This window comes from Bubalus kerabau, chromosome 3 (genome assembly GCF_029407905.1).
Source record: "Bubalus kerabau isolate K-KA32 ecotype Philippines breed swamp buffalo chromosome 3, PCC_UOA_SB_1v2, whole genome shotgun sequence".
Taxonomy (NCBI): domain Eukaryota; kingdom Metazoa; phylum Chordata; class Mammalia; order Artiodactyla; family Bovidae; genus Bubalus; species Bubalus kerabau.
The window spans coordinates 38333532-38360500 of NC_073626.1; the positions used below are offsets into that span (position 1 = coordinate 38333532).

Here is a 26969-nt window from a genome sequence, read left to right on the forward strand (position 1 = left end):
CATTGCCCAGGTTTCTCTTGATGAGCATGGAAAGTTTGACCCACTAGAACTCTCTAACTGGTACCAAGTTAAGTTGTCTCCTCAGCCTCCAACACAGGTGCTCATCACAGGCACAAACTGTCTGGTTTTCCCCAAGTGCTGCTGGAATCCCAGGCCGCTGGGGACGATGCCAGGAAGAACTGAGAGCTGTCACACCTTGGTCCCTAGAGAAGGACAGCACAGTGCGGCCTCCTACACCAGCCCCGGGCTCCCTGCGCGCCCATCAGCCCAGCTCTCAGCCCCTTGCACAGAAGGGTATGGGGGAACAGGGGACTGATTCGCATGCTCTGTTCAGACACCACTGTGGAGCTGGACCCTGGGGAGATGGCCCAAACACAAACCACTCCTGCCTGCTTGCTTCTCAGTGGAAAACCGCAAAGAGCCCAGGTTCCCTTCACTTGTCATTCGGCCAATGTTTAATCAAGACCTACCTACTCTGTGCTAGAACCTGTCACTGGGACTAGGAAAGCCCAGTCCAAGCTCCTGGAATCCTTGCCTTCTGGAAGCTCCTGGTTTAGTGAGAGCCAAGCAGAAGAGTGGTTTTCAAGCAACCTGCTAAGCGCCTCATCACCAGCAGGTCTGCCTGGCAGGGGAGAAGAACTTCATCTCCCTAAAACCAGGGGGAGGGGGCGGGAGACTCTATAGAAGTGGGGGCAGTGTTTGAACTGAGCCTTGAGGGAGGGCTAGATACCTCACCAGGTATCAATCTTCAGGCGGAGGGGACGGAGGGCAAGGGTGAAGATATGGCCGGTGAGAGGAGGGGCATGCAGAGATGTGTGTGGCCAGACCTGAGAAGTAGCCCGGGGCTTGGTCTTGAGAGGACCACCCTCCTTGGTCTCTGAAACTGGGTTTGGGATTTTCCAAACTCTCCTTAGGTCCACCACTAAGAGGATCCACGCTCAGACCAAGGAGGTCAAAGGGAAGCACAGAGAGACAGAGGCCCTGAATGGCAGCCCAGGCTCACGCCCCACAATCAGCCAGGCACAGGGGTGTCTCAGTGGACCCCCACTCAGAGAGCCAAGGCAAAAGGGCCACTGTTCTCTGGAGTGACCAAGTGCCATTCCACAAGCTCAGGTGCAAAATTCTGACCCTGGGAAAGACTACTCTATTCTGCTTCTGGATGGTTCCACCTCCTTCCCCTCCCTCCCCACTCCCCCAGCCTGTGGGTGAGGAACTGGACTCCTCTTTTCTCTGATTATCCTGCAGGGGGCTCCCTCAAGGATTTTGGAAAGCATGGGATTTTTTAAAATTTATTTATTTTTAATTGGAGGATAATTGCTTTATAATTTTGTGTTGCTTTCTGCTGTATATCAACATCAATCAGCCATAGGTATACATATGTATCCTCCCTCTTAAACCTCCTTCCCACCCTCTAGGTTGTTACAGAGCACTGATTTGAGCTCCCTGCATCATACAGCAAATCCCCACTGGCTATCTATTTCACATATGGTGACATGTATGTTTCCATGCTACTCTCTCACTTTGCCCCACCCTCTCCTTCCCTTCCTGTGTCCACAAGTCTGCTCTGTCTGCGTCTTCACTGCTGCCCTGCAAACAGGTTCTCCAGTACCTCTTTCTAGATTCCATATATATGCATTAATACATGGTATTTGTTTTTCTGTCTGACTTGGCTCTGTATAATAGGCTCCAGTTCATCCACCTCATTTAGAACTGACTCAAATTCAGAGAAGCACAGGATGCTGAAAGTGGAGGTGACTATCCTTTTCAAGACCACTTTATAGAGGAGAAAACTGAGGCCTGAGAAGCAAGGCCACTTGCCCCTGGGAAAAAGCAAACTCATGAGAGCCCACAGCTAGAATTCCATTCTCAAATTCTCAGCAGCAGACAAATCCTGGTTTGGTTCTTCAGTTCTTGGTTTCCTCTAGTTTCTACTGAAGACAGTGTATATAAAACAGCAACTACAAAAATGTAGTAAATAAAAAAACTCTGAAAATCTTTACCCAGATTCCTCAGTGAATACTTCCCTAAAGACTGAATCCTGTGAGGGCCTTTCCCTTTGGAAGATATTCCCTAATATTCTAGAAACAAATTCACAACTTCTTTTGGTCTTTATCTCAAATGTTCTCTTTGAAGCCCGGAGGATGTTTAGAAACTCTTTAAAGAAGAGACGGTCTTCCCGATAGTCAGTCCAAAAAGTTCTGACCTGCCAAGTCAATGTTATAGAAAGCTGTGACTTCACACACAATTAGCATTATTCATCTACCATCAGTACACTGTCTCATATTCCACGCCTGATTTTAAGTATATTTTTCTTAATTAAAAAAATTTTTTCCTCAATTTTTGCATGCAAATGGTCCTAAGGCAAAGTGAGAAAAATTAGCAACAGAAGTTGAAAGCAAACAAATCCACCTGATGTCCAGGGATTTGGGAGTTTGGGGAGGATCAGGTGGCATTTTGAATAGGTCTTCCAGGAAATAAGAGCTATTGATCATATCAGCTATACAACATAAGGACTGATTTGGAAATTAAAAGGGAAAATGAGTGGGTGGGGGGCGGGAAGCAGGGAAAGAGGGAAGAAATAAAAAAACAGAGAAAGATCTGAAACTCCCCCTCAAAATCTCAAATGACTTGTGTCCCACTTTACAGCACCACAAGGATTCTCACTTTTTGAGAGACGTGCTTTCCCCAAATGACCCCACCTTCCTGCAGAACATGGCCTTCCCTGTGAGTGAAGCAGTCATTACCTGGGGACAGCAAGGAGCCCTGAGATTCCCCAGGGGATAAAGGCAAGGGTCTCAAAAGTCAAAAAATATCTGCCACCAACTGTTGATCATTTGGACAGTTAAACCAGATACGGAGACCCTACAACCCTACAACCCCTTCTTCCCCAGGCTGAGCAGAAGCTAATCACGTCTTTGTTATTCCTCCCCAGCATCTTTTCAGGGAGCCAGATACCTGGCCAGCAGGCAGGATGGAACAAGACAGACATACAGTCAGGGAGGAAGCCAGGTTCCCTGAGCCAGGCCGGGTATGCACATGTCTTATCCAATATTTGGAACATCCCTGGTGGCTCAGACAGTAAAGAATCTGCCTGCAGTGCAGAAGACTCAGGTTCGATCTCTGGGTTGGGAAGATTGTTCTTCTGGAGAAAGGAATGGCTACCTACTTTATTATTCCTGTCTGGAGAATTCCATGGACAGAGAAGCCTGCTGGGCTGCAGTCCACAGGTCACTAAGAATTGGACACGACTAAGCAACGACTGAGCGACTGAACTTAACTGAAGCAACTAACACTTTATCCAATGTTTACACACACCTACACCTTCTGGACACACATTCTATGCGCACCTCATCCCCATTTCCCACTAGAAACCAGGTTCACAAAGGCCACATGATTTTCCCTGGACTGTTGAGTAGCGGTAGAGCAGGACTGGGTCTCCATCCTGCCGTCCTCTGCCCAAGGGCAGCAGGACCACCGCATGCAGTGTCCAGGCTGGGCAAGAGAATCCCACTTCCACGGAGCTGTGTGACTTCACGGTGGCTGCAGGGCCAGCACATCTGGAAGCGAAGGCACAGGCTGGCCCCTCAGCAGCAACACCTGATGCAGCTGTGCTCCTGTACCGCCCGGAAGCCCAACTCCGATCCCCGCAGATGTCAAATGACACTTCTGTCAGGGAAGAGCACTGGTGGAGGCTTGGCATTACTACCAAATACCCTAGAGAGTGTGGGCAAGGAAGAGGGTGGGCTGGGCAGCTTCTGCAGCAACAGATTGATATTTAGCTACATTTCCCTTAAGAAAAGATACCCTTTTAAATTCACACCAAGGCTCTGCATAGGTGAGCAACAGCCCTGACTAGGGGTTTCCCCCTTGGCAGGTCAGCCCAGTTAAAGCCATCCCCAGACCACCTCAGGAAGCTGGAATAACCTGGTTCTGGAGAAGAAGACTTGCAAATTCCGGGCTCTCGAATCCTCTTCTGCTACTCTCATCCCTCTGGCTTGGATCCATCCTCCATCCATTCAGAAAACACCCTGAGAAGGGCAGGTGGAGCAGAAATTCACACTCTGGGCCCTGCCTGGAGTTGGCTGCCCAGGATGCAATTTCAGAGCATCTTCTCTTGCTGAGAAGGCACGGCAGCACCTCTCCGGCTCACCTTGCCCACAGAAGCTGGGAGGCCTTTCCTGCACGCTGACATGCACCTTCTGCCCTGAATCTGCAGAACCATCGCAGCAAGGGATTCAGGGCTTGTTTTCTTAATTAACTGAAAATGCTAACACAGGAGCCCGGGAGTTGGCAGGGGCCTGGCCTTCAGCGGCTACCAGAGAAATTTTTGCTTTGAAATCAGGATCTCTCGTGTCCCCACTTGGGCCCCTCACAGGATGTCAAAACAAACAGGGTCACCTGATCACGGGGTGCAGGGAATGGGGAGGCTCAGGTTACAGGCCCAGAAATGGATTTGGCTCTGGGATGTTTCAGGGCCTGACATGTGACGAGGTCTTGATTTTCCAAAATGGCTCAGCTAGACCCCAGAAAGCCACCAGCTGTGGCAGGGCCTCTGGAAGTGGGGAAGGGACAGGTCATGAGCCTTTGTGCCAACAGGACTTCCTGCCTGCCTGCTGCCTGGCAGGCACGGAGCCAGGGAGGAGGGAGGCAGTGGAAATAGCCAAGTCTATCGATTCCTGCCCTTGAAGAGATACAGTGAGGGACAAATTACTAAAGTGCAGGGTGTGAAGGCAAGTATGAAATGACAGTCACAGAGGAGAATTCGCTGTGTTGGAGAGGGTTGAGGGGTGCAGTCATGGCAGGACACAAAGAGGAAACAGCTGACCTGAACTAGGAGTCAAAATCTTATGAGTAAATAGGACTGGGTGGTGGGGGGTGGGGCGGTGACTGGGGGTACTGCACAGGCAGGGGTTCAGAGGCAGGGAAGAGACGAGTAAGTTCAAGGAAGGGCAGGCTGGGTGGAGTGGCTGGAGAGTGGGGCTCATGGGAGGGATGAGAGGGACGCAGTGCCGAAGCTGGGCCCAGAGATGTAGAAGCGGGTGGGTGCAACACGTTAAGGAGTCCAGCTGGCCACGGGGAACCAACTTGTTAGAGTCAAGTGAGAGTGACGGAGACCTTGTGAACCCCAAAGTCAAACTCTGTGCTCTCAGGACTTCCCAGCTCGCCGACTCCTAATGCAGGAGCTGGATGGGGCCAGAGAGAAGTCTGGAGAAAGGAAGCCCAGGATGATCGGTCAGGATCCAGGGAAAGGACAGGAACCAGAGGATAAAGATAATGAGAGCATTGCTCACAGGGAGGTGTGACCACAAGTGACCTCACAGCAAGACCCAAGACCTCAGCAGGAAGAGGAAGAAGAACAAGAGGTGGACAAGGAGGAGGGGGCTGTCTGGGTCCTGGGTCTCGTCTCTGGCCACCTGCCCTGGGGGGCTCTCCGATACACACCGGGTGCCGGCCACCTGGCCCCATATCCAAGGGCCGAGGCTCGAGGCCAGCACAAGGTGCCTGCTCGTGTCCAGGGGGTCGAAACCTGGGTTGCATCCACAGTTCCGGATGTCAGGGAGCCTGCTCTGGCCTTCTCACCCAACGGCTGGACCCTGGGAGAGGTCTGAAGTTCTGGGGTGGCCAGAGAACACCCCTCTTTTGGGAGGAAACCACACAGCGCTCTCAGGAGGCTTGGCACTTTCCCTTCCCAGCCTCTGCACAAGCTGCCCCATCTGGAAAGACTTACAGAGGAGCATCCATTTGCTAGAGGTCAGAGAGGGTGTGTTGAAAATGGGGCTCCCTGCCCCTAATTCAGGGACTTTCCTCTTTCCTGACTTGCATGTTCCTCTCTAAATCTCTGGGCTGGGTCCCCCCGATCCTGTGAGATCAGAAATGCACATTGCTTCACTCCCCCCACCCCAGACTGAGTCCAGTTCACTCTGTCCAGAGGGGGAGAAGGGATGTTAAACCATCTCTTCCCAGTATACCCTTACTGCACCTCCCCCTCCCTGCAGTAGAGTCAGGGTAGCCTTTCTTAATCTTTGGTATTTGGGCCTTCCAAGCACACAATGCAGAATCCGGTTTAAGAAACAAAGCATTAACGTTAAACACTATCATTTTAGGAAACCACTTGGGGCCAACTCGCACAGAAGCATAAACTCGGGGACGAAAACCTCAGGCCAGCAGTAGGTTCTGTGATGCCTATTCAGATGATTCAGAATGAATGCATTCATTTTTAAGATTATTATTAAAGTGAAAACAAAATGAAACATTTAAGGCAAAGAACATTCTCAAACAGAGTTCTCAACACAACTCTTTCCCCAGGGTCGCTGGGTTCATCTGAAAGACTCTGCCTGGGGCTGAGGACTGGGCTGTGGGGTTAGGCTGGTCAGGCTTTCCCCAACCTAGCGCCCAACCATGTCTTCAGTGCCCCTCAGAATCACTGGCACACAAAAGGCTCTCAGGCTCAACATTTTTAAACCAACACAGGAATGAACCATTGAATAAGAGAAGATTTTCAAGTCCTGATTCTGCAATTTACCAGCTCTGTGTCCTCAGGCAAGGGCCTTCACCTCTCTGAGCCTCAGTTTCTTCATCCATAAAAATCTCCAGGGACTTCCCTGGTGGTCCAGTGGCTAAGACTCTGCACTCCCAATGCAGAGGGCCCTGGTTTAAACCCTGGTCAGGGAACTATATCCCACATGCCGCAGATAAGTGTTCACATGCCTCAACTGAAAGATCCCACAAGACCCAGCACAGCCAAATAAATAATAAAATAAATATCTTTCTAAAAAAATCTCCAAAACTCTTCATGACTCAAACAATCACTGCGAGGATGAAACGAAACGGTACCCCAAAAGCCCTTGGCATTATGATTGGCACATTCAAGCTACAGAATAAATGGTAATTATTATTGTCACTTGTCAAAGACAGCTTTAATCTCGTATCCAAAACATCTTTCCAGATCTTCACACCCTGCCAACTCCATCATGGCATTTTTTTTTCCAATCTCAGTAAACCCTCAGCCACAGCCTGGCACAAGATGGAACAGAGGAAAGGACTCTCGGAGCAGAATTTGGCAGCGAGCATCTCTGATCTGGAGCTCAGGGACTGAACCTGTTTCTGTAGCCTGCATCCTCTGTGGGGGTCACAGACCCCAGCCCTCCCAACTATACCTGGGCATTCTCAGCTAGGCAGCTCACCTGTGCCCAGGCCTCAGGAATAGGGCTGGGGGACCTGCAAAGTGGGGAGGTACCAGCTCAGTCCCATTCTGCCTGAGGACCCCTCCCCCATGCCTTCTCAGGCTCAGCTGGGCCAGCGTGGGCCTCCCCCCAGGGCAACGTTCCCAGGCTTCAGAACAACAGGCCTTCATTCTTCCCAACCCTGGGCAGACCTGCCTCCTCCCGCTCCAGCCCTGCCTGCTGTCACTCACGGGCAGCTGACCAGGCCCAAGGGCCCTGGAGACCAAGCCCAGGGCCTGGTCTGTCCCCTTGGCCCTGAGTCCCCAGCTGAGACAGAATCACGGTGTCACACACTGCCTTTGGCCTGGGGCATCTTTGCACACAGCCCTCCCAGGCCACACTTTGTTTTCCCCAAATGAGAGAAAACTGACATCTGCCCCTCCTTGATCTTCACCCCTCGGGCCTGGCTCCAGATGTTTCCAGATGTCAATCCTCAGCTCCCTGCCTCAGGGATGACAACCACTAGGAGGAGGGGTGGGGCTGGCCCCAAGTCCAAGGCTCCCTACCCACTGGGAATCCCAGCCCTGCACCCCTCCATCTCCTTCCCACATTTACCCATCAGATTCCATCCAGCAAGAATCACCAGACTCAATCCCAAAACTGCAATCCACAATCGGAGGTTTCTCTCACTTCCCAAGTTTATCCAGCTATTTTCTAACTTTCTTTTTAGGGATCCTGAGCTCAGTCTTTAAGAATGATCCTTGTATGTCCCAGAGCCAGGGCAGAGGGATGGGAGCCCAGGACTGCAGTGGGGGGCTCTGGCCAGAAAGTCCTTTCTTGGGCATGGATTCCTGGGGGTGTGCACTTGATGCAAAGCAGCCTCCTTCCTAGGGAGGGTCCAGCCCACAAATCCAGCCCAGGAGGGTCCCAGCTGCAGCCTGAGGAGGCACCCAGCAGGGGAGGCAGGGCTACCAGTGGAGTACACAGCTTGAGGCTGCTTTCTTAAAGGGACAGCCCGCCTGGAAAGCCCATGGGGAGAAACAGACACAGGAAGGAGGCTGTGGGGATGGTGGAGCTACTCAGGGAAAAGCTGGCAACAAGCACTAGGACCCTGGCTTGTTCACAAGCCTAATCCTGGGACTTAACAGGCTTGACCTTCTCCTGCTGTGTAGGACAATGAGACAGAAAGACAGTTCTCACAGGCAGAGTTCTCCACCTGCAACCACCCCCCAAACCTCCCCCTCCCGGGGGCTGGACTCACCCAGAGGGCAGTACAAAAACCCATGACAAATGTGAACCACTTCCTGTGTGCAAGGCCCCTTCCTATGTCCTTTGCACCAAAGAAGTTATTTGGTCTCCGCTCTTGAGTGTGTACACATGCCAGTGATGCCCGTGGTGCCAGGGGTAAAGAGCCCGCCTGCCAGTGCAGGAGACGTAAAAGACGCAGGTTCAGTCCCTGGGTCGGGAAGGTCCCCTGGAGGAGGGCGAGGCAACCCACTCCAGTGTTCTTGCCTGGAGAATCCCATGGACAGAGGAGCCTGGAAGGCTACGGTCCACAGGGTTGCCCAGAGTTGGACACGACTGAAGCGACTTACACACACACTTGAGTGTGAAGATACTGTTATTTTCATTGTTCCGATTTTACTGATGAAAAAATTTGAGGCCTAGAGAGAAAACTGCCAACCTTTGCAGGTAGTGAATGGAAATATTTTGGGTTTGAACATACCTGGTTCTATTCAACCAGTTTTCCCTAAAGGGGTCTAGGGGAACCTCCCTATATCAATCGACAATGCAGATGAAGCTCCTACTAGGGTCAGGTTCACACAGTGAGAAACGTGCAAGACAAGGTGAAGTGAAGTTCGCTCAGTCGTGTTCCACTCTTTGTGAGTCCATGGATTGTAGTCCATGGAATTCTCCAGGCCAGAATACTGGGTAGGTAGCCTTTCCCTTCTCCAGGGAATCTTCCCAACCCAGGGATCAAACCCAGATCTCCCACATTGCAGGCGGATTCTTTACCAGCTCCGCCACAGGGGAAGCCCAAGAATACTGGAGTAGGTAGCCTATCCCTTCTCCACGGGATCTTCCTGACCCAGGAATTGAACCAGGGATCTCCTGCATTGCAGGCAGATTCTTTACCAACTGAGCTATGAGGGAAGCAAGACGAGGTATCTACCCTCAAAATGCTCGCTGGAAGTAATCACCCAAATAGCAGCACCAAACTTGTCTGGAAGGTAGAATTTTTTTTCTGTATTTTTTCCTTCTTTTTTACTGTTTTCCTACTCTTTCTAAAATAAGCACTTTTTCCTTAAAGAGTCGGACATGACTTAGCAACTGAAAAAATTTTAAAGAGAAAACTTTAAAATAAGATTCTGCCTCCTATCTCCTACTTTAATATTTCAAATGACCAGACGAGAGCAGGGAGACCTCTCTATTCCATGTGGAAGTTCTAAGACGTAGGAGAGTAGCAAAATGAATACGACAGTGCGGCAACTCTAATGAAATCTACATTTTTCCCATTATCAATCTACAGGTAGCTTTTCAATAGAATTAGAGCAATAGCATTTTTTTTTCCAGCCAAAACTGAAATTAGAAAGTTTTTCCACATCTGGTAATTAAAAGAAAACAAAACCCAGCGAACACCCAACTCCTATGCTATTCCAGACCCTTCACAATGTGATCACCAGCCCTTCACAATGTGATCACCAATGCCCTGCTGCTCTCCTCTCACTTGGTCCCATTCGCCTCACCCAGCAGCCAGGTTAGACTTCCCGAGGTCTCCCTAAGCCTAGCCAGCACTCTGACCCTTGCTTGTGCAGAGCCTTCTGCCTACGGTGCCCTTCGCTTCCTCCTACAAAGTATTGACACTATGACCCAGCTTGTGGTCACTGCTCCTACGGAGGCTTCCACCCTGACGAGCACAATCGATTGATCCCTTCTCTGAGCTCCTATGAGTTTGCCCATCCAGAGCTTGCTGAGTAAGATCTGGCATCATGGTGTATTCTAATGAACTTACTGTCTCTGTTCACTTTTCCATTCCTAGCACCAAAATCGGAGAATGCAATGGCATCCCACTCCAGTACTCTTGCCTGGAAAATCCCATGGATGGAGGAGCCTGGTAGGCTGCAGTCCGTAGGGTCGCTAAGAGTCGGACATGACTGAGCGACTTCACTTTCACTTTTCACTTTCATGCATTGGAGAAGGAAATGGCAACCCACTCCTGTGTTCTTGCCTGGAGAATCCCAGGGACGGGGGAGCCTGGTGGGCTGTTGTCTGTGGGGTCGCATAGAGTCGGACATGACTGAAGCAACTTAGCAGCAGCAGCACCAAGATATCTATGGAATAAGGCAGCACATGATGATACTTTTTTTAAGGGGGCTATTGTGATCCTCTAGTTTCTGATTGAAAGAAACAAGGCCCTTCAGAGGAAACATTCCTTTTATTTTTTTTAATATTTATTTGGCTGTGTTGGGTCCTAGGTGCACCACGTGGGGCAACGCAGCACATGGATTCTCCAGCTGGGGTGCACAAGCTTAGCTGTTCCACAGCATGTGGGATTTTAGTTTCTGGACCAGGGACTGAACCTGCATCCTCTGCATTTCACAATGGACTCTTAGGGAAGAGGACCCCTGCTGCTGCTGCTGCTGCTAAGTCACTTCAGTCGTGTCCGACTCTGCATGACCCCATAGATGTCAGCCCACCAGGCTCTCCTGCCCCTGGGATTCTCCAGGCAAGAACACTGGAGTGGGTTGCCATCTCCTTCTCCAATGCATGAAAGTGAAAAAGTGAAAGTGAAGTCGCTCAATTGAGTCCGACTCTTAGCGACCCCATGGACTGCAGCCCACCAGGCTCCTCCATCCATGGGATTTTCCAGGCAAGAGTACTGGAGTGGGGTGCCATTGCCTTCTCCAAGAGGACCCCTAGGGAGGTTCTGATATTAATGAATGTTTGGACAGCATGTATAGCTTTCCAGGTCCTTTCTCAAATATTATCTCACTTGAGCTACAAAACAACTGGTTGGGGTGAGTACTGGAAGCATCAGATATGAATACTGCAACGGCAAGTCGTGTTGAGGTCCTTAAAACTCTGCTCTTTGGATGTTAGGTTTGCCTGGATGGCCATAAAGGGCTGGCCTGGCTCCCAGACCCCACTTTTAGGTAAGATGGATGGTTCCCATCTCCCAGTCCTGTCCTCTGCATGCTTCCCAGAACTCCATCCAGCTCGACACATCCTCGTCCTGGGCTCCCCCACCAACCGGGAAGGGGGATGGTGCTTCCGAGCTGGGCTGAAGAAGGGATTCTCTCTGGGCTCATGAACACAGCATGGGCAGAGCACTAACGAGGCCACAGCTTCAAGTGAGAACCCAGAGTGATCCTGCCAGTTTCAAGGAGGAGAACCTTGTTATGCAGCCCCCACTGGACCCAACCAGTCAGCCAGTCCACAAACCCTGGCTCTGGAGGGGGCGGGTCACTAGGAGAGGCTGTGGACCAAAGATGCCCAGAACGTTGGATCCAGAAGGAAACTTAGAGATCCCAGGGCTCAGTGCCCCTCTAGATAGCTGGGGAAACCAGGCCCAGACTAGGGAGGGACTTGTCAGAAGTATAGCAAGCGTGAGTGGCAAAGTGAGGGCTAACAATTCAGCCTGTTCTCATCCAAGCAAGAAAAAACACAACCTGAAGACTCTGTACTAAAAGAAAGCCACAAAGGCCAAATTACTGTTTCAGGATATTCTTCAAGTACACAACATGCAAGGATTCTTGAATGCAACACCACACACAGAAAACAGTAAAGGAAATAGTAAAGAAGTAACAGAGGAAGATGTTTAGTAACAATCTTAAAATTTAGTACCCCTGGAGGCCCAGACGTGTCATAACCCAACCCTCATAACCTTTCCTGTGAGCAAAGAGGGAAGGCAGGTCTCAGTCTAAAACTAATTCCACATCAAAAATAAACAAACAACCCAATCAAAAAGTGAGCAGAGATCTCAATAGACATTTCTACAAAGAAGACATACAGATGGTCAAAAAGCGCATGAAAAGACGCCCAGCACTGCTAATTATTAGAGAAATGCAAATCAAAACCACAATGAGGTTTTATCTCACACTGGTCAGAAGGGCCAGCATTGAAAAGTCTACAATTAATAAATGCTAGAGAGAGTGTGGAGAAAAGGCAAGCCTCCTACACTGTTGGTGGGAATGAAAATTGGTACAGCCACTACGGAGAACAGTATGGAGGTTCTTAAAAAACTAAAAGAAGAGTTGCCATATGATCCAGCAATCCCACTCCTGGGCATGTATCTGGAGAAAACCATAATTTGAAAGGATACACGCCCCCCTTCACGTTCATTGCAGCGCTGTTTTCAATAGCCAAGACATAGGAGCAACCTAAATGTCCGGCGACAGAGGATTGCATAAAGAACATGTGGTACATTTGTACAATGAAATACTACAACAGGCATAAAAAATGAAATAATGCCATTTGCAGCAACGTGGATGGACCCAGAGATAATCACACTAAGTGCAGTAAGTTAGAGAAAGACAAATATCATTACATCACTCATACGTGGAATCCACTCTTTAAAGGGATGCAAATAAACTTATTTACCAAACAAAAACAGACTCAAATCACAAAAGCAAACTTGTGGTTACTCAAGGGGGAAAGATGGGGGTGAGGGATAAATCAAAAGTTCAGAATTAACATATATGCACTATGATATATAAAATAGAAAACCAATAAGGGCCTACTATATAGCAGAGGGAACTCTACCCAATATTCTATAATGACCTAGATGAGAAAGAATCTGAAGAAGAATGGATATATGTGTATGTGTCACTAATTCACTCTGCTGTAAACCTGAAACTAACACAATATTGTAATCCAAGGGGCGGTCTAGTCACTCAGTCGTGTCCAACCCTCGTGGCCCCATGGACTATAGACCGCCAGGCTCCTCTGTCCGTGGGATTTTCCAGGCAAGTGTACTCGAGTGAGTTGCCATTTCCTTCTCTAGGGGATCTTCCCCACCCAGGGATTGAATTCAGGTCTTCTGCATTGCAGGCAGATTCTTTACTGACTCAGCCACCAGGGAAGCCAGGTTAATCAGGTATACTCCAATAAAATAAAACAACTGAAAAATAAAACGATTTCTACATCAACTTTGCAGAAGGCATTAGAATGGGGACTGCATAGACTGAGGCTTTCTTTCATCCTCAGGTAACAGAATTCACAGCTGTGATCATTACTGATACTTCATCAAATATCACTGGTTTCCACTCCTCCCTCCAGGCACATAATAGACCGTACATCCTGGACTCTTGCATCTGAGTGGAGCCATGTGACTAATCCTGGCCCATGACTTGACAGAAGATGCTGAGTGCTAATGATGGTTAATTATGATGGTTAATTTTATGTGTCAACTGGGTCAGACCATGGTATGATCCCAGATATTTGATAAAACTAGATGTCTGCATGAAGGTAATTTTTTTTTTTACATAGGATAAACATTTACACTGGTAGACTTTGCGTAGAGCAGATTACCCTCCATAATGTGGGTAGGCCTCATCTAATCATCTGAAATGAAATGGCCTTAAAGAAAAGACGGACATCCTCCAAGAAGGAATTCTGTTTCCAGACTGTCTGGATTTGAGCTGCAACACTGACTCTTCCTGGGGTCTCCAGCCTGCGGGGGCTTCCCTGCCCCCACAGTCAAGTGAGCCAGTTCCTTAAAATAAATAAATGACAGGAAGGAGGGAGGGTAAGTAGGGAGGAAGGGTAGCGAGGAGAGGGGAAGGGATACAGGGATAGAGAGATACACATCCTATGAACTCTCTCTGGAGAACACTGACCGATACAAGCATCATCAGTGATCTTGATTCTAGAGCATCTAATTGTCAGAACCAGATCCTCTTCCCCTTTGGCACAGCAAATGCCTATGGAGGTGCCTGTTCTGCCAGGCTTGGTTCCTAAGTTTTACCATAATGAATATAGGTCTTACGTTGACCCACTACGAACAAGTAGCATGAGAAAGAAAGAAACCTCTGTTGATGTCACTGAACTCTGGGGACTCTGTGTTACCACAGCATAATCTAACTCATACTGGCTGAAGTACTGGCTGTTCCTCTTAGATATGAGATGCTAGAATGTAAAGGAAGGGAAAAAAAAACCCCAAAAGTAATGGAGTCACAAAAGGATTTTCATTACAGCCTCCCACGGAGCCCCAGACACACGGCTCTTCCTCTAGTTTCCTGGGAAGTCGTAACGCAGAATCCAACCTCAGTCATGTACATGCACCAAAGGTACAATCTCCCTGGTGAAAGAAACTTCCCTAGAAAATGTTCAGAGTTCCACTGAGGAATCTGACCCTATGCCTGGAATGGGAAACTCGCCAAAGAACAAAAGTTTCCACTACGGCAACAAGAATGTTAAACATGATAAAAAAATTTTTCTCAGTAAGAAAAATGAGACCGTGAGTATTTATAAGCCAAAACCCAAAGGCCATTCCTAGTTCCTGTGAGGTTTCCTGCTGTAGCAGGGGGGTGGGGTGGGGGCATGGGAGTCAAGAAGCAGATCAAACGGGTACTGGGGAGAGAGCGAGATGTCCTTGGCTCAAGCGCAGGTGGGATAAGTGTGGAGCCTTTCAGGAAATGCAGTTACAAAGTGTTAGTGATTCTCCCTAGGAATCGCTGGTGACCCAGGACCTGCTGGGACTCTGCATCTTTCTACTCAATGGACAAATCCAGTCCACTAACCATGTATATGGGGCTTCCCTGGTGACTCGGTAAAGAATCCGCCTGCTAATGCAGGTGACCCCAGTTCGATCCCTGGAGGAGGAAATGGCAACCCACTCCAGTATTCTTGCCAGGGAAAACCCTATGGACAGAGAAGCCTGGTGGGTTATAGTCCATGGGGTCGCAAAAGAGTCGGACACAACTTGGTGACTAAACAATATCAACAACCATAAATCCACTACAGAGGTAAACTCTGGGACTGAGAGTAAGGTATACTGGATTTAAACTGCTACAGAAGATTTAGCTTAGACCATTCTCAACTGAGTGTGTGTCGGGGGTGAGGGTTGGTAGCGGGCAGTTCTAGAGACACCTGGCAATGTCTAGAGACAACTTTGGTGTCACGACCAGGGAATGCTACTGGCCTCTAATGGGCAGAGACCAATGATGCTGCTAAACATCCTATAAATCCCGGAAAGATGCCACCTCTCCTCAACAAAGGATTATCCAGGCAGTATCAAGATTGAGAGGCCCCAGTTGAGACTAAATCTCTAGCTGTACAGGTGTGATGGTTTACAACAAACAGTAGGAAAAACATTCAGACAGATGTTCTGTCTGTGAAAAACATTCACAACATGCTCTGACAGATAAGATAAGCAGATCCAACTCAATATTCATATACATATATAGATAAACCAAAGCTGACTGTGCCGCTAAGGCCCTCTGAGGGGTACCATAACGTAGTTCACACATGAAGGGAAATATATTTCCCTGCTGCTCTCTCTTCCCTGATAGGCAGGAAGCCAGGGTGAAAGTCAGACGAGAAGGGCCGTTATTCTAAAGTTGTCAGATTTACAAAGAAGGCAAAGAGAAAAGTTTACAAGTAGGGCTGGAGGAAAGGTAGCCAAACCACTCGGCAAAATAAAGAGGGAGCTGGTTACGTTTCTGATGAGCAAGAAAGGAGCAAGTTAAAAAGTCCAAACCATAAGACTGCTCCCCAAGCAATCAGCCTCTTAGAACAAGGCTGTCCAATCTTCAATTTCAACTGTTTGCATTGTTGTAACGTAAACACCATCCATTTCCTCAAATCTCCTTAAAGTTTACCATGTTCACAGAGCCCTTGTGTAAATGGTAGTATGTGTGTTGGGTAAATCAGGGTATAAGGACTCAATTTCATATCTGGATCAACACAGTGCAAAAGAGAGTCTGCCTGCACAAACCAGCGATAAGAAAAGTGAGCGTTGACTGCAGGCTTACTATGTGCCAGGCACTGCTCAAGTAGTTGACGTGCAAACACACCAAAGGCTCCCAGCTGCCTTGTGGGGAATATGATGTTAACCTTATTAGGGATAAGCGGTCTGAAGGAGAGGGAATTTAAGCCACTCAGGGACCACAGTGAGTAGAGGTCGAGAATTCAAATCCAAGCGGTCCAGCTCCAGAGCCCATGTTCTTAACCTCACAGCCACCCTTGTTCATGACTCACAGTGATTAATAATCTTAACTGTGCGTGTGCATGCACACAAACACTATGTCATGTCCAACTCTTTGTGACCCCCTGGACTGTAGCCCACCAGGCTCCTTTGGCCATGGCATTTTCCAGGCAAGAATACTGAAGTGGGTAGCCATTCCCTTCTCCAGGGGACCTTCCTGACCCAGGGATTGAACTCATGCCTCTTGAGTCTCCTGTTTTAGCAGCCAGATTCTTTACCACTGTTTCATACTAGTTGGATGGAAATAGGAACTCAGAGCTGGAGGTGACAGGAAAAACTGAAGCCATCACCTCTTACTTGGGAATCTCTAGGCCAGCGGTTCTCAACCCTGACTGTGATCAGGATCACCTACTGGGCTTGATAAAACACAAACAGATTGCACCTGCTGCTTCTGATGTGGCAGATCTGGGGTGGGGGTGGGGGGCAGGGCAAGGACTTGCATTTCTAGCAAGCTTTGGGGGATACCAATTCTTCTGGTCCAGAACCACTGTTTAAGAAACACTGCTGGTTAGGCGGGATGTGGGGCTCCCTGTGCTTTGGGGGGCAGGGTGCTGGATCCAGCTACTTTATTCTGAATCTCAGAGACAGGGCTGCTCGGGTGACATCTGGCCATAGTATTATCTACTGTATAGCTGGAACCTGGAAAAGGCTAATGCCGAAGGGGATGGAGGAAGGGACGGACAAATGGTGATTAGACTTCAACCTGGAAGACTTCCTGGAGGAAGAGCCTAGTGGTGAGACATGGTGACACTGGACTTATTGATTTGATGGCCACTCTAGATACCAGGACTGAGGCTTTCAAGTTCCCTCCCTAGGGAAAACACCATCAGTTACGTGCCCTCCCTGGAACCACTTGTCTTCTCTGGTGGCTCAGTGGTTAAGAATCCGTCTGCAATGCAGGAGATGGCCCACAGTAAGGGAGACATGGGTTCGATCCCTGGGTCAGGAATATCCCCTGGAGAAGGAAATGGCAACGCACTCCAGTTTTCTCATCTGAGAAATCCCATGGACAGAAAAGCCGAGTGGGCTACAGTCCATGGGGTCACAAAGAGTCAGACACAGCTGAGCAACACCACCACTTGAATCTGCAGTCATGAGAGGCTCTTTTCTCAACTGAGCATCTTTCCTTGCACTGACCTGAGATGCTCTGGAAAGCAGAGCTGCCCCAAAGTAGGAGAAGATGAGCAGCTCAGCAGCTGATCTCACTGTATCCTGGGATCCACTCCCCCACCTCCCAAAACAAAACCTCACTAGCATGTTCTTCATGAGGTGAGTGGCTCAAGCCAACAGGAGCTACACAAAAGAGACCAGCAGTGAGGAGAACTGTGTACACACACATAAGCATGCAGGCACCCCAATCTGCCTCTTCCTTCCTTCTGTATCTGGAGGAAATTATCATCTGGTTAGTGCCCTCAGATGAACTGGGGAGGCAAATTCGCCAGTTGTGGTTTGTGAGGGGGTGAGTAGCCCGGGAGATGGGTGTCGCGGGGGAGCCAATCCACTTCCCTCTGGCTCTGAAATCCACAGTTATTTGCCTGGACTGGCCTAGGATCTCATTTCCCAATGTGAGGAATCTCGCTCTCTCGGTGACACACACTTTCCCCAAGAATGCTTGACTTTTCAATGAGGAATTCTTGTATATCTGGGATTCTTGGAATCAGGACAAACACTAACAGATTGCTGGCTATATCCTAGGATTGCAAACCCTCTAGAACTCACTGGAGTAGAAAGAGAAGGGGGGCTGGAAATGGGGAGCACCACAGGGAGGCGGTGGCAGGACTGAGATGCAGGACCCAAGGGTTCAAGCCCCAGGCTCTCCAGAAGCTCCCCACTGACCCCCGGATCAGAAGACACCTTCCATGCTGTGACTAGACGGCCACCTGGGTGTGGGCGCAGTCATTAAGTCGTGTCTAACTCTTTGTGACCCCATGAACTGTAGCCCACCAGGCTCCTCTGTCCATGGGATTTCCCAGGCAAGAATACTGGAGCAAGTTGCCATTCCCTTCTCCAAGGGATCTTCCTGACCCAGGGATCGAACCCGCGCCTCCTGTATTAGCAGGCAGGCTCTTTTACCACTGAGCCACCAGGGAAGCTCCCGAGCAGGGTGGAAAGGTAGAAATACAGAATAATGCTTGTTGTTGCTACAGAGTTATAGCATGGTGGAAGTCACATGGTTGGTGAGATCCCCCTGGAGAATGGTACCCACTCCAGTATTCTTGCCTGAAGAATCCAATGAACAGAGGAGCCTGGTGGGCTACAGTCCAAGGGGTCGCAAAGAGTCGGACACGATTCAGCCACTAGGCACGCATACCCCTTGCCCAGGCACCTGTCTAATCACAATGTAGAAGGTGCCTTCTGACCCGGGGGTCGGTGGGGAGTTCACTGTAAAAGGAGACGGGGACGTCCCTGGTGGTCCAGTGGCTAAGACTCCACGCTTCAAATGAAGGGGGCCCAGGTTCGATCCCTGGTCGGGAAACTAGATCCCGAGTACCGTTAATAAAGATCTGGTGCGGCCAAATAAATATTTAACATATACATACATTTTAAAGGAGATGGTTATGACATATCAGGGAGTAGTACAGAGGACTAGGGTCTTGGAGTCAGGCCCTCTGTGCCTCTACCTATCTGTGTGGCTTCAGGCAAAGTGCCTAACTCTCAGAAACATGGTTCTCTTTTCTGTAAACTGGGATAACACCCGCTTTGCACATCTGTTGTGAGCATGAGGCGTGCTGAAGTGTGCAAGTGCTCAGCCCAGTGCTTGGCACAGAGTAGGCCTTGGATGTATGGCAGGTATTGCTCAGCAAGTTTGAGGAGTCTGGAAAGCCCTCTGTGTGGCAGGCCAGCTGCAGGAGGCCCGGCAGCAAGAAGGTGCAGCTCCCGGGGTCAGGGCAGCCAAGCTTCCTAAGCATCCTCCAGCCCTTAGGGTGCTCCGCATACTCTGGCAGGTTGCGGCCAGGCCACCCTCCCCAGCCACAGTGCAGCCCCAGCTGCTTTCATCTAAAGTGCTAATGTGTGGGTTCCAGGTCACCAGAAAGAAATGGTAGGTGGTCTACGAGGGTCCTGGGTCCCTTGGCCTCCTCAGCTTAAAATGCTGGCCTCTCCGTAAAGATCAGGCCAACACTCCAACCTTGCCGTCTAGAGAACCCCAGGAGTTCTTCATCCAACCAGAGAAAGCAGGGGCCTGAGCATTTGCCCCCCACCCCTACCCCCCAACTCCTGCAAAAGCTCTACTAACCTGGGCAAACAGACCAGGCCCCCAGGGTGTTTTCCGTCTAACCGAGAAGGCAAAACACTGACATGAAAGGCTTAAGAAATACAGAAAAACAAGCGGGAAAGAAAACAGTTGTCTTTCCAAAGAGCTCATGTACGCAGAGGGATCATGAGGTAACCTGGGGAATCCACAGTCCACAGGGTTACTCTGGGGAGACTTTCGAGGGGGAGCGGTGCTGGGCGGGGCAGCCACTCAGGATCACCCTCCAGCTCCCCCCTCAAAGTCCCCTCTCTCAGGCCCTGTGGCCTGACTGCAGGAGAATGGGCACTCTTGCCTGAAATAGTAAATTTACATAACCTCCCCATTGCAGCGATGCTCCGCGCGGCTCTGGTTACAACAACAAGGGTTTAAGAACAGGAGAGTTTGCAATGGCAAAGGCAGAGGGGGGAAAACAAAACAAAATCCACATGAGGTTTTCATTTGCTTTAGCCACGTGAGAATGGCCCTGTAGATCCAGCTATAAATACCCCACTGCCATTGCCGCAAGATGGAAAATCGTGCGCGCGCACATGCGCGCGCATACACACACAAGACAAGTCCTTTCAAACAGTTCGTGGGCTTAAGAATGCAAATCAATGTTTCTAAGAATATCTGCTTTGAGAAGATAACAGTACTGGATTCCATCTTGTGCCGAGTCCTCCCCAAACATACTAGATAGGACTGGCAAAGACGCTGCCCCCCAGTCGTCACCAGGGCGAAATGCAGAGCTGCTCCACAGCCTCCAGGCCAAGCCAGAGAGGCCACAGACAGGACTGAGGGGTCAGGTTTTATACTAAATCCCTTAGAAGGAAGTGGAGACCCTCCCCATCCCTCAAGCTGTTTGACCCAGGAAACCTCAGATCTAATTCCCTGGAAGCAGAGCCTGAGACAGACGTTCATACACATGGCATGTACTGAGGTCGTGCTCTCAGGAGAAACCAGGAAGGGAATAAGGGAGAGAAAGGGGAAGGATCTGCCAAGAATGTGGTTTTAGGAGAAGTCGAGCTTCAGCCCAATTCAGGGGGAGCTCTGGAGAAGGAAGGGCATTGCCATATCTACCCCAGTTGGGGCCAGGGAGTGGGGCTTTTGTACCTTTTCCCCAGTTAGTCGTTGGCCCGCAGGATGCAGGGGAAGGTGGGGGTAAGTATGATGTAATTCCCAGGCACCTCGGGGTGAGAAGGTTCAATAACCCCAGGGCAGTCCCCACAGGTGTGAGCCATTAGCTGGAACACCCACGGTGGCCAGGAAGGTGGGGGGCCTGCATGGGGCACCAACAGCATCTTCCCAATGAGTCTGTGAGCCCGAGCGCTTTATTGCTTACAGTATTTTCTATTGATTACAAAGAGTAGTTGGTTTCCTTGCTTGCTTTTATTTCTTTGCCATGGGATGCTTTTAGAATAAACCCGCTGAAGAAAGAAGCAAAGATTTAATCAATCAATGTGGCACATGATGTGAACAGCCCACCTAACATTAATTCTCTCCTTCTTCCATACTAATAGGTCCCTGGTCTGGTTTGAAGCATCAAAATACCCATTTTAAAAGTTTTTAGCTTCTCTTCAGACTCTTGCAGTTTGAAGTCCCCTTAACAGAGTTTCAACCAGTTTCTAGAGGTTGGAAAAAAGCTTGTTAAAAGCTTTTCAGGAAAGCTTATTAAAGAGAAAGAATTAGCTGATATGCACTTTTTGTACTTTGTCCTTCTCTTTCTTCCTGCCTGGAATGCAGATGTGAAGCTAGCGGTGATGCAGCCATCTTGTAACCATGAGACAATGAGCGCAAAAACAAAAATCTATTCTAAAGAAGGCTGAAGTAGAGAGACAGAAGGAGCTCAGGTCCCTCATAGCACTGTGGTGCCACTCTGCCAACTCAGGACTGCATCTACTGTCCTGAAAATTAGAAAAATACAGAACCCGAGTTGACGGAGCCACTCTAGTTGGGCTTCTGAGCTCCACGGACAGAGGAACCTGGTGGGGCTACAGTCCATGGGGTTGCAAGAGTCGGACATGACTTAGCAACTAAACCACCACTCCCATCACCATGTAGCTGAACAAAAATTCTAACTGATACACGTCTAAAAACACTAGTTCTGTGGGGTGTCCTATGGAAAAAAAGTCCTCTTTAGGTAAAGAAATTGAGAGAATCCTATTTAAACAATGTGCAAACAGTTTTTGACTACCGTGCCTCTCTGAGCCTTGTAGCTCTGTGAGGGAAAGAAGAGCGAAGATGAAATGGCTGCTTCAATTTCTTTAACCACAGATCTTTCTTTCCAGGGCCACTGTGGGGACCCAGTGGTTTATCAAACGAGGTTTGGGAAACACGAGCCAAAATGGCCCTTCAGACTTTTCCTTCCAAACACTTCATGATTCCCCACCTAGAGGGGACCAAGCTGATGGCCAGGTCCACAAGCACCCATGTCACCTGTGATGGGATGTGAGTGGGAGTCAAAGAATTGAGGCCTGTGAGGTGGTCTGGAAAAGGGCAATGAACCAGGTCAGTTAAAAGACTCAAGGAGGTGCCAAGTCCTCTGGAATCTTGGAGTCCTTACTCCTTTTCCCAAGTGGTGATTGGTATTCACCTCCAGGAATAATGATGGTGTTGATAATCGCCAACCTTTACTGAGCATTTATTGTGTACTAGGCAATGGCACCCCACTCCAGTACTCTTGCCTGGAAAATCCCATGGACGGAGGACCTTGGTGGGCTGCAGTCCATGGGGTCGCTAAAGAGTCAGACACGACTGAGCAACTTCACTTTCACTGTTCACTTTCATGCATTGGAGAAGGAGATGGCAACCCACTCCAGTGTTCTTGCCTGGAGAATCCCAGGGACGGGGGAGCCTGGTGGGCTGCCGTCTATTGGGTCGCACAGAGTCGGACACGACTGAAGTGACTTAGCAGCAGCAGCAGGCCCTGTGCCTCATATGATGTTCCCATGTAACCCCTGCAACTGCCTAATGAGAAATCGACCTTTAGTTTGCCCATTTTACAGATGAGGAAACTGAGGCCTACTGTGAGCTATCAAATGTTTAGTTAAGGTTACAGGGCAAGTGGGGCTTCCCTGGCAGCTCAGAGGTAAAAAATTCACCTGCCAAATGCAAGAGACTTGGGTTCAATCCCTAGGTTCAATTCCTGGAGAAGGAAATGGCAACCCACTCAAGTATTCTTGTCTGGGAAATCCAATGAACAGATCCATGCTACAATCCATGGGGTAGCAAGAGTTGAACACGACTTAGCAACTAAACCACCACCACCCCACAGGGCTATTATTCTCTGCTCCCAGTGGCTCTATTCTCCGACCCTCTTTTACCAAGCACACATTTTGTTTGTATATTGTGAACTTTCTCATGATATGTTGCTTCCCAGGGGTTCCTTACCTTTGGTGTGTACATCCCAATTCTCATACTAGATTTGGAATTCGCAAGGACAGGTCCCATACGCCCATGAGTTCAGCTGTTATTTTCTCCTTCCTGGGTATCCTGCCACAACGTTTAGAGACCTCGTCTACATAATCAGGGTCATTAGATCAAGGCTGCCCCTCTGACATGTATCACAGCCTTCACAGGTAAAACGTGCTCAAGGGAGCCTCCGGGCGAAGGTAAATAATGCGAATGAAAGTGGAGCCAGGAGGAAAACTCCAGGAAGATCATCTCCAGCTAAGAGCATCATCAGCCTCACAGGCGTATACTCTAGGCACTCACAACCAGCGTGGTGTGTGTCACTTGGGTTAGGCTCAGAAAAGGACTCAAGGGTAAAATTTGCCACCTGAGATCACCAAGTTCAATCATTTTAAGGTATGATAACCACCTGGAGCATGAAAAACAGCCAATCCTCGGGTCTCATTCAAATCATCTCTTTCAAAGCACAGAACAAAGTCCATGACCCATAGCCATGAATGTCAGTCCCTTTCCCTCCCAGATCTCCTTCCTGGCTCACCCATCTAAGCAGGAGTCAACCAGTCCCAGAACCATAGCCCCAGCTGCCCAAAACGCTGTTACATTGAACACTCACTACGCCTGGTCTTCCTAGTTACATGGTGACAGCAGGGAGATATATACATGGTGCTGCCTCCTATCTGCCTGGCCCTCTGGCTCTACTCCCTGCCCTTCTCTGCCATGCTCCTGCCCGGGGCAGCTGACGTTTCCAGAATGCATCACTCAGCTTCCTGGGCTTTTGGTACCCAGTGGGATTCAACCAGTGGGAAGCAACAGCAGGTGACTGGAGGGCAGAGGGAGAGAGATCTCAGGTCTCTGCTAAGCCATGGCTCTGGCAGGGGCTGTGTTCCTCTAGGGCCACATCTCCAGCCACGCAGCCCTTCCTCCTTGGCTTCAGCTGGCACAGGGCTCAATGATAACACCAGAACTTCCTCTGGCCTCTGCAGGCGTAGGAGTGTTAAGAGCTTCTTGCTGTTGATGGCCCCTGAGTGCCTCATCATCTCCTTAGCTCTTTATCTCTCTGCAAATATCCCTCTCATTACATTCTTATCAGTTTAACCCTTTTGGGCATGCCAACTGCTTTCTGCCTGGAGCCTGACTGATGTGGACTATAGTGTCCATTCTCAGAGCAACCTAGGACTTGCTCCCCAAAGCCCCAGCTTTGAGCGACTTTCTCCCATTTAAAGAAGATGAATTATATGATGTATAAATCAGCCAAAGGCAGAGAGGAAAGTCACCCCCAGCTACAGTCCCTAGCTGCAAGCACCATGGGAACCAGAGAAAAGGGCTCACTGTTGCAGAACCACTGAGCAACGAGGTTCACAGGCTCAGTCAAGGACAGAGGCTATACAATACAGGACAGGGCACTCAAGGCCAACGCAGTGTGTGTCACTAGGATTGAACTTGGACCAGATTTCAAGGGAGATGGGGCTGCAATAAAAAGGGAGGCACATAAAAGAGATGGATCGACCAAATTTCAATGAGCACCCCGAGGAGAAGTCAGCATGGCTTCACTGGCAAGCAAAAGAAAGTGAAGCAATTCCCAGCGGTGGGTACTTTCCCATTTCACAATGTTTGCAACAGGAACAGAGCTGGGACTGTACTAATGGAACCTAGAAGGGTTGCGGAGCTTCACTGAAACCAGGCAGCTATGGCGGAGACGGGGGGACTCCTCCCCCCACCCTCGGGCAATCAGAAATACTTGAGCATGTTCGTGCCATGTCCTTATCAAAGGGATGTCAGGATGGCGGTCACCTGCCATCACTAGCAAGGGATCCCGGTAACAAGGAAGAGATGGGATGTGAGGAGGCTCTAGCAATTTGCTAGCCGGAGAATAAGCCAGAGAGATGCCATTTGGTTTCTACTACTACGGCCCTGATCTGCATCTCCACCAACAAATCAAAATAAGATCCCCAAAACCCCACAAGCCAGGGGAAAAAAGATGTTTAGTTCAAAAATCAGTGACTGCCTCGTGCACACAGGGTCCAGTGCAGACGTACGGGGAACGTTCCCTTTGAAGACGGTCATGCTCAGTCATGTCCGACTCTTGGCAACCCCATGGACTGTAGCCCACCAGGCTCCTCTGTCCATGTGACTTTCCAGGTAAGAATACTGGAGCAGGCTGCCACTTCCTACTCCAGGGGATCTTCCCAACCCAGGGATCGAACCTGTGTCTCTTGTGCACCTCCTGCATTGCAGGCAGACTCTTTACCATCGAGCCACCAGGGAAACCTTTGAAGATGGTCACATCTACTTAAAATTTCCCATATGGACCCAGAACAAATGGGGAGAGCTTCCCAGTCACTGCACAGCATCTCTGTGCCAACAGGAGAGGAGACAGAGCAGGAGTTCGTGCCCATTTTATAAAGTTACCTTGTTTTAGATTAGAAGACATTTTACATATTTACAAAATACATATAATAATGTAGATAATAATAAAATAAACATCTGTGTAGCCATCAGAAGCCATGGATGTCACGGGTACAAACGGAGGCCCTGTGTGACCCCTCCCTGGTCTTCCTTCATGTCTTCCCTGCAGGGAGCCACTTCTTTGAATTTGGTGTTTATTCCAAAATAATGTGTTTCTTATACTTTAATTACATAGGTAAATATATGTAAATAAGAGTATTACTTTGTATGATTTAAACCTTCATAGCAATGGCATTCTTCTGTGACTTGCCTTTTCCACTTTACACTGTTTCTAAGATTATGGAGATTATGTCTCCATAGCACAGTCTATGCATTTTTTTCACCGCATTTCATCACACAGAAATATCAAATTATGTAACCAGTTTTCTGGTTGATGATAGATATTTGGGTGGTTTTCTAGCTCTTAAAAAACATGCTATCCTGAATATTTTTGGATATTTCTTTTTTCATATGAAAAAGAGTTTCTCTAGACTTACCTAAGAATGAAATTCCTGGGTTGTAGGGTAAGTATATCTTTGGTTTTACTGGATAGCACCAAATAGCTCCCCCAATTGTCTGTACCAATTTAATGCCTACCATGAGTGAATGGGAGATTTTTTTAAAGGAAATCAGTCCTGAATATTCATTGGAAGGACTGATGCTGAAGCTGAAACTCCAATACTTTGGCCACCTGATGCGAAGAACTGACTCATTGGAAAAGACCCTGATGCTGGAAAAGACTGAAAGCAGGAGGAGAAGGAGACAACAGAGGATGAGATGGTTGGATGGCATCACCAACTCGAAGGAGGTGAGTTTGAGTAAACTTTGAGAGTTGGTGATGGACAGGGAGGCCTGGCGTGCTGCAGTCCATGGGGTCGAAAAGAGTTGGACACGACTGAGCAACTGAACTACACACAATGGCAGGAGTATAATTTGGGGGGCCAATCTGATGAGTGTGAAATGGTTGTCTCCCTAAGACTTCAATTTGGGGTAATTCCCTGATCCCAAGTCAGGTCGAACATTTTTTCACATGTTTATTATTTTACAGCATCACTGCAATGTTAGCACTGCATTTGCATGCTCTGGAAAACCCCAAGAATTTTTCTTTTAATTTATGAAAGCTTGAATAAGTTGGATAGTATTTCATCACTTCTTTACTAGGAAATTTGGAGAGAGAGGAAGAGCTGTGGCTGGAGCCAGAGGGAAGACTTCCTTTTGTTAAGATGGCTTTGAGATAGACAATTTTAAAATGAGTCACAACATTAGAGATGAAGGCCATGAAGCAGAAATCCCAACAATCCCTGGGCACTGTGAGACACACATAGGTGTAGACCTTGTCAACACTGTCTAGGAAAAGTTCAGAGTGTTTTCTCATCGTGCCCTTTACCTGTGAGACATCACAGACATACCGAAGGAACCACAGAGAGCATCTGTCCATCCTGCTCCCGCAGGAAGCACCATACACTTACCACCCCATCATCACAACGGAAACTTGGAAGGAGATTCCCGAACT

At 48.9% G+C, this 26969-nt stretch overlaps 1 protein-coding gene and 1 non-coding gene across 3 annotated transcripts in view; one reads left to right on the plus strand and one right to left on the minus strand.

The window, feature by feature from the left end:
* DAAM2 (dishevelled associated activator of morphogenesis 2) overlaps positions 1 to 26969 on the minus strand; it is a 135615-nt gene that overhangs the window by 91319 nt on the left and 17327 nt on the right. The window lies entirely within an intron of this gene.
* TRNAG-CCC (transfer RNA glycine (anticodon CCC)) lies at positions 6600 to 6672 on the plus strand. The gene has a single exon. It is a non-coding gene; the product is annotated as a tRNA-Gly (tRNA).